The sequence below is a fragment of the Ananas comosus genome, linkage group 12 (genome assembly GCF_001540865.1).
Source record: "Ananas comosus cultivar F153 linkage group 12, ASM154086v1, whole genome shotgun sequence".
Lineage (NCBI taxonomy): Eukaryota > Viridiplantae > Streptophyta > Magnoliopsida > Poales > Bromeliaceae > Ananas > Ananas comosus.
The window spans coordinates 6,749,429-6,755,057 of record NC_033632.1 but is presented as its reverse complement, the minus strand read 5'-3'; the positions used below and the strand labels follow the sequence as shown (position 1 = coordinate 6,755,057).

The 5,629-nt window shown below is 37.6% G+C and overlaps 1 long non-coding RNA gene across 2 annotated transcripts; it reads right to left on the bottom strand.

The window, feature by feature from the left end:
• LOC109718046 lies at window positions 2,738–5,324 on the bottom strand. Of its 2 annotated transcripts, none has more exons than XR_002218356.1 (5): window positions 5,204–5,324; window positions 5,005–5,129; window positions 4,780–4,928; window positions 3,691–3,806; window positions 2,738–2,937 (listed from the first exon to the last, which is right to left on the bottom strand). It is a non-coding gene; the product is annotated as an uncharacterized LOC109718046 (long non-coding RNA). The 2 variants fall into 2 exon arrangements; XR_002218357.1 differs by having other exon boundaries at window positions 4,780–4,919.

Below are 5,629 nucleotides of genomic sequence, written 5' to 3'. Positions count from 1 at the left end.
GAGAGGAGAAGGGAAAGAAAAACAAGCCACAACCCTCTCTCTGTCAATAAAAAGGCTGGGGTGACATTGGGTTGAACGACACAATGAAGGACTAAACTGCCCCTCACCTACCCTGGAGTACTGGTACCAGGCCGATGCCGTATAGGTACCCCTCATCAGAAGTTGCAACCCGAGAGCAGCAGTCGAAAAATCTATACTGGGGTACCGGTACTCCCCTATGTGGTACCGGTACACATTGCTGAAAATTTACAATTTGCAGATTTCAATGCTAAAATCCTGCTCTCGCGTCGCAACGAGTCTGTTTTGCGTCTATTTTGCACCAAAACGACTCGGACTTGTTCCAACACTCTCCAGGTGTGTCGACAAGCCCCAGATGCAGAAATCTCACAGCTACAGAACTCTAGGGATACTACATATATATTATAAAATATTTAAATAATTTATTGTATTACAGATATTTATTTTTGATGCATAATTTAGAATTAGTTAACGGTGCATTAGATGCGTCCAAAATATTTATTGAACATGTGGCAATCTTTTATTGGCTTATATGCTAATGGAATATGTGGCTCTCTTAGAGAGCTTTTTTACTAATGATATGGAAGTGCCAATTAATATATAATATAGATCCTAGGTTAAAATTGGGGGTTTTACTCCTTGAGAGGGTTTCGAAACAATCTAACTCACCGAAACACTAATTCTAGGCAATAAATTATGATGAAACTGCAACATTTTGACCTCTAATTATCAACAAAGGTGACTTTGTTGGCTTTTTCTAGAAATTGAAATCTGAACTTGGCTGATTTTCTCATAGAACTTGGAATTGGGCACCGTCTTAAGTTGGGTTGTGCTATCCAGAACTGTGGCGCATATATAAAGAACTTCGTTCTTGAGCCTCTCTTGTGTAGTATGGTAGCTTTTGGTGTAAAGATGGATATACTAGTATTTATATAATTGACATATTTCTTATGGTCAAAATAGCTACTATGACTTGTAGGACTCCTATATTCTTTATGGTATATATGATTATAGACTTTTACACCTATGTTGTGAATTCATAAACGAGCATGACATTCTCTAGATATAGATTGGAGAACTTGACATAAGAATCTAGTTGTTGAGAAATAGTGTCATTGAACATAGAGTGAAATGATTATTGATCGAGTCGATCATTAAACATAGTGACACCTAACAAAGGTTGAGAACAAAGATTGATTGGGTCAATTCTTGGACAATAGTGATATTGTACCTAGCTTGGTTAGACATTGATTGATCGAGTCAATTATTGGACAATGGTGTGGTTGTTGAACCATGACCCTTTGAGCATGTGAATATGATTGATGTTTGTAAAGGCTGTTAGCCTGCTGAAATTTGCTTTTTTGGGGTTGTGTCCCTATGAGCCGGGTCCTTCCGGAGCTGTAGACCACAAATAAGGCATATGCAACGATTTCATTGCTTATTGATTGGATAGGATGTGTGCGACGATTTTGCCATCCATAAACTTTCATGTCTAAGGCGTGTGTGGCGATTTCGCTACCAAAAGTTTAAGTTGAGCACAAGTTAGGATGACCTTGGGTTCGGTTCTTATTGATTGTAAATCAAATTGGTAAGTAATAAGAACTTGATGCATGAAGTAAATAGTACAAACTTGTTAAGATATCTTGAGCTTTTCTTACAGAGGGATAAGTTACACTACAACAGAATTAGGTTATAGGGACACATGTTTGGGACACTTTTGAGTAAGTGTCCCATTTATGCTAAAACTTAAAAAAAACATCTACTAATGCCTAAATATAAAGCCCAATCCAACCAAAAATAAAAGATTACTCTACTCAACCCACCACCCAGTCTATTTGGCCCGATTACAAACAGAAAAGAAAAAAAAAAAGAAAAATCAAGTGCCATCTTTTCTTCTCTCTTCACTCAATCCACTGAAATTCTAGACGAAGAGCCTTTCCTGTTGTTCTCCTCCGCCTACCACAGCCAACGAGATAGAGTTTCGGCGGTTGCTAAATGGTTTAATAAGTGTTAGTAAATTAGCAGCACTCTTTTAGGTTATAGTGATACTCTTTAACTGTCACTATATACGTAGCAACCCCACATATAGCAACACTTTTTAAAAGTGTCGGTAATTTTAGCTAGCAGCACTTTTTTGACATGTACCTACATTTAAAAGTGTCGCTATAGACCGTTTTTGTTGTAGTGTTAGTTGCTTTCATTACAACATTTAGTTACTATCTATTAACCTTCATTAGTTATATCCTCATTGTTTTTATTTTATGCCTTCTTCAGATCTGGAGGGTTGAGCCTTCCGCTTTGGTAGTTGAAAGTAAAATTTAGTCTTTGAAATACTTCAATTTCAATTCGTGGGTCGTGATAAAATAGGACTAAACCAAACCACTCGCTCCAATGGATCAAATACAAGATCACAAGATGAAAATTGCACTAGTTTCCACAACCCAAATGTCAAATTCTCTAAAAAGAGAGTAAAAATTTAGGAATATTTCTATATCCAAAAGAGTGATTGTCACGTCCCGCTATCGCCAATTTGGTCGATCCGGGCTCGTACACAGGCGTCGAACGGACAGAACCTCCTCTGTCCGCCCAAGGCTCAACAACAACGAGTACATGTATAAAGAAATAAACAATTCCCAGTATAACATTTCAATATATATGGCTTGCACGAGGGCAAGCAACACTCACAAGTGATAGTAAGCTAGCTATACTGAAAATTCACTGTAATTTAAAACTTTCAAACTGAACTGTATAACTGAAACACTTAGTTATTTACATGTTTTAGGATACATTCATTTACATGTCTCTGTACATCAAAATGTCTCACATGAACTCAAAATGGTAACTACTATACTCTGGTGTCAACTAGCTAAGCTGCGGGGCTCTTGCCACGATCCTCGGCCACACCGCTCGCACTGGAACCTGTAAGGTTAGTGATATGAGAACTACTGAAAGTTCCTAGTGGGTTCGGCCGCCGACCTCGCCGACTCACCCACTAGGTCTACTCAGGCATATGTAGGCAAAAAAAGTAAACAGATAGTAACCAACGAAACATGTAATTACTACAATGCCTGTACAAGCTGAAAGAAATGATGTATGAAAACTGTGAGTATGCATGCATACTGTAATGTACCAATACTCAATCAATCTAGCTAACTATTTGGTTAACTGTAACTCACCAACTCAATCCCTGACGGGCCCTAAGTTGCCTCCCGATGGGACCGTCTGCTGGACAGATACTTTAGTCCAAGGGCAAATACTTTAGCCCATCAAGTGACCACTCCGGAGTGCACTGCTTGGGTGGAGCGACCACCACCAAGCTCAAAACAGACTATGTGAGTATGATCTGATCCTCCTTTAGAAGATTCAACAACAGACAATGTCACACTTTAACTCTAACTAGCTCTTTATGCTAGTTGCAATTTTATTTTTCGATGCTAACCAAATCTCTAGTTAAAATGTCACCAAGTTTACTATTGTTATAGTTCATGCATTCATAGGGTTCTATGTCCACATTCTAAGTTCACATTTTCTCAATATTGATAAGCATTCGCATATTCAAATATCACCTTCACAATGCCACTACCCTATAATGCATGACTACAAAGTAAATATGTTCAATGAAATATCATAGACATAAAAGGTGATTCAAAGACTTCGGATAGCACCACCCACCTGTAGTGGTGTCAACAACTAGAATCTCACGTCTCGAAGTGTGTCGACAACACGCTCTTGCGAGTCAGTGCAAATAGAACTAGAACGGCCTCAATCGTAATTAGCGCGTCGTCGACCTGTCGGAAAGTCAATTTAGACTTTCGAGCAAGTTTAATTTTCATTCAAATAAGAATAGGAGAGCTTAAACTGACGTCATATTCATTTTCAGCAAAACTTGCATTGAACCTCAATGTGTAAGTATAATGGCAATATACCCTCAATCTTGAGCTGAATGATAACTAGGAGTTTACATAACCTTTAATTTCATCTCTATATAACAATTCCTCTTATACTGATCCCTAATTGAACTATCTCAATTTAGTTTTCCATGTTAACCTTTTGTTCACAAACACCTATATGTACATATATATACACATACTATATGTAGCTTAATAGAGTTCACTCGGAATCCATCAATGCAGTTTTCGAGTTTTCCTTAGCTCAAATACCCATAAAACTCCTAGTTAACATCCCTCTGTTATAATTAACTGAATCCCAAATATAACATACTTATATGTAACTTAATTTGCTGCCTAATTAATTTATCTCGACTCCAATAGCAAGCATTTCCAAATGCTGAAATTCTGCACTAGCTAAATTCCTGCATCATGCTGAATTTCAGCACTAATACTTTCCATTGTGTAGCCACTATAAGCATAGAACAATTAGTTCTTATGCTTAGAACTCTTCTTGAGTAATTAATGTAATTCCTAATTATAACATCATTATCTCGGTTTGTCACTTAATCAATTCAATTTCAGCTTTATCAATCACTAATTCCATGCTGAAATTTGCCTCTCCAACAGCCAATTAAGACTTTAATTTGCGTGTATAAGCGAATATAACTCCTACTTTTAACCTTAACATATCAGAGTTGAAGCTTTACTAGACTTCTTTTCAATCTGAGTGTTTAGAAATCCATTCTAAGGCAATTAACTTGCCTACAATCAAGTACCAGATCCAACTTACCTTAATAAGGTATTCCATTTAAGTGATTCTTGATCTTAACAACAAAATTACCCAAATAACTTAATACCAACTCATAATTACCTTAACTAAGTATAATATCAAGTGGCTTAGCAGCTACAATATCAGGAATTCCCTGCTTGCACCAGACCTCCTCTTCGAATTCTGCAAATTTGGTGCTTTTTCAGCTGAGTTCATGAATTCGACAGCACCAACAACACCCACTTGCAAGTCTGAAATTTCGGCATCAACAACTCATCAATTCTACACAAGTAATCACATTCTACTTAGGAATTTAGCATCATTTACCAGGATTCAAACTTCTCCCAGATTTTTCCTCAGCTGTAATTTCAATTCAGCACTCCACTCAACTCCTCTCTGCTGAAAACTCCAATTCGATGGTTTAATTCAGCTCACTTCCAGGACAACAAGCACTAGCAGCAAGAATTCTCAGATTTAGAATATTCTTAAGGCAACGTTAATCAACTAAACTCTGGTATTAACTAACCTGCCTTAAGTAGATACTAAATCAATCTGCACAGCAACTCCAATCAGCAGGAATTCCCTGCTTGGGTCAGGTTTCCTTCTCAGCCCACAAGCTCCCAAGCTGCCAACATCAAGTTTCCCAATCTTTCCTTAGCCACCAGGTTTAAAGAGATAAGTCCAGAAAAATGCAGCTTAGCCCCTGAAAATTGCAAAAGTGCATTACAACCTGCAGATTTACATTTCAGTCCCTGCAGTTTCGCAATTTAGTCCCTGCTGGCAGCAGCAGCTTCGGCAGCCCGTTTCTCACATCCAGCTCGCTCCGATTTCATCCCAACACTTCCAAAACATGCTAATCTCTATGCCCAAACTACCAATTTAATTTGGAAACATTTAATTTTCAATTTTGTGTTAATTTGATCATTTTTGACCAAATTGACTAGAATTTCAG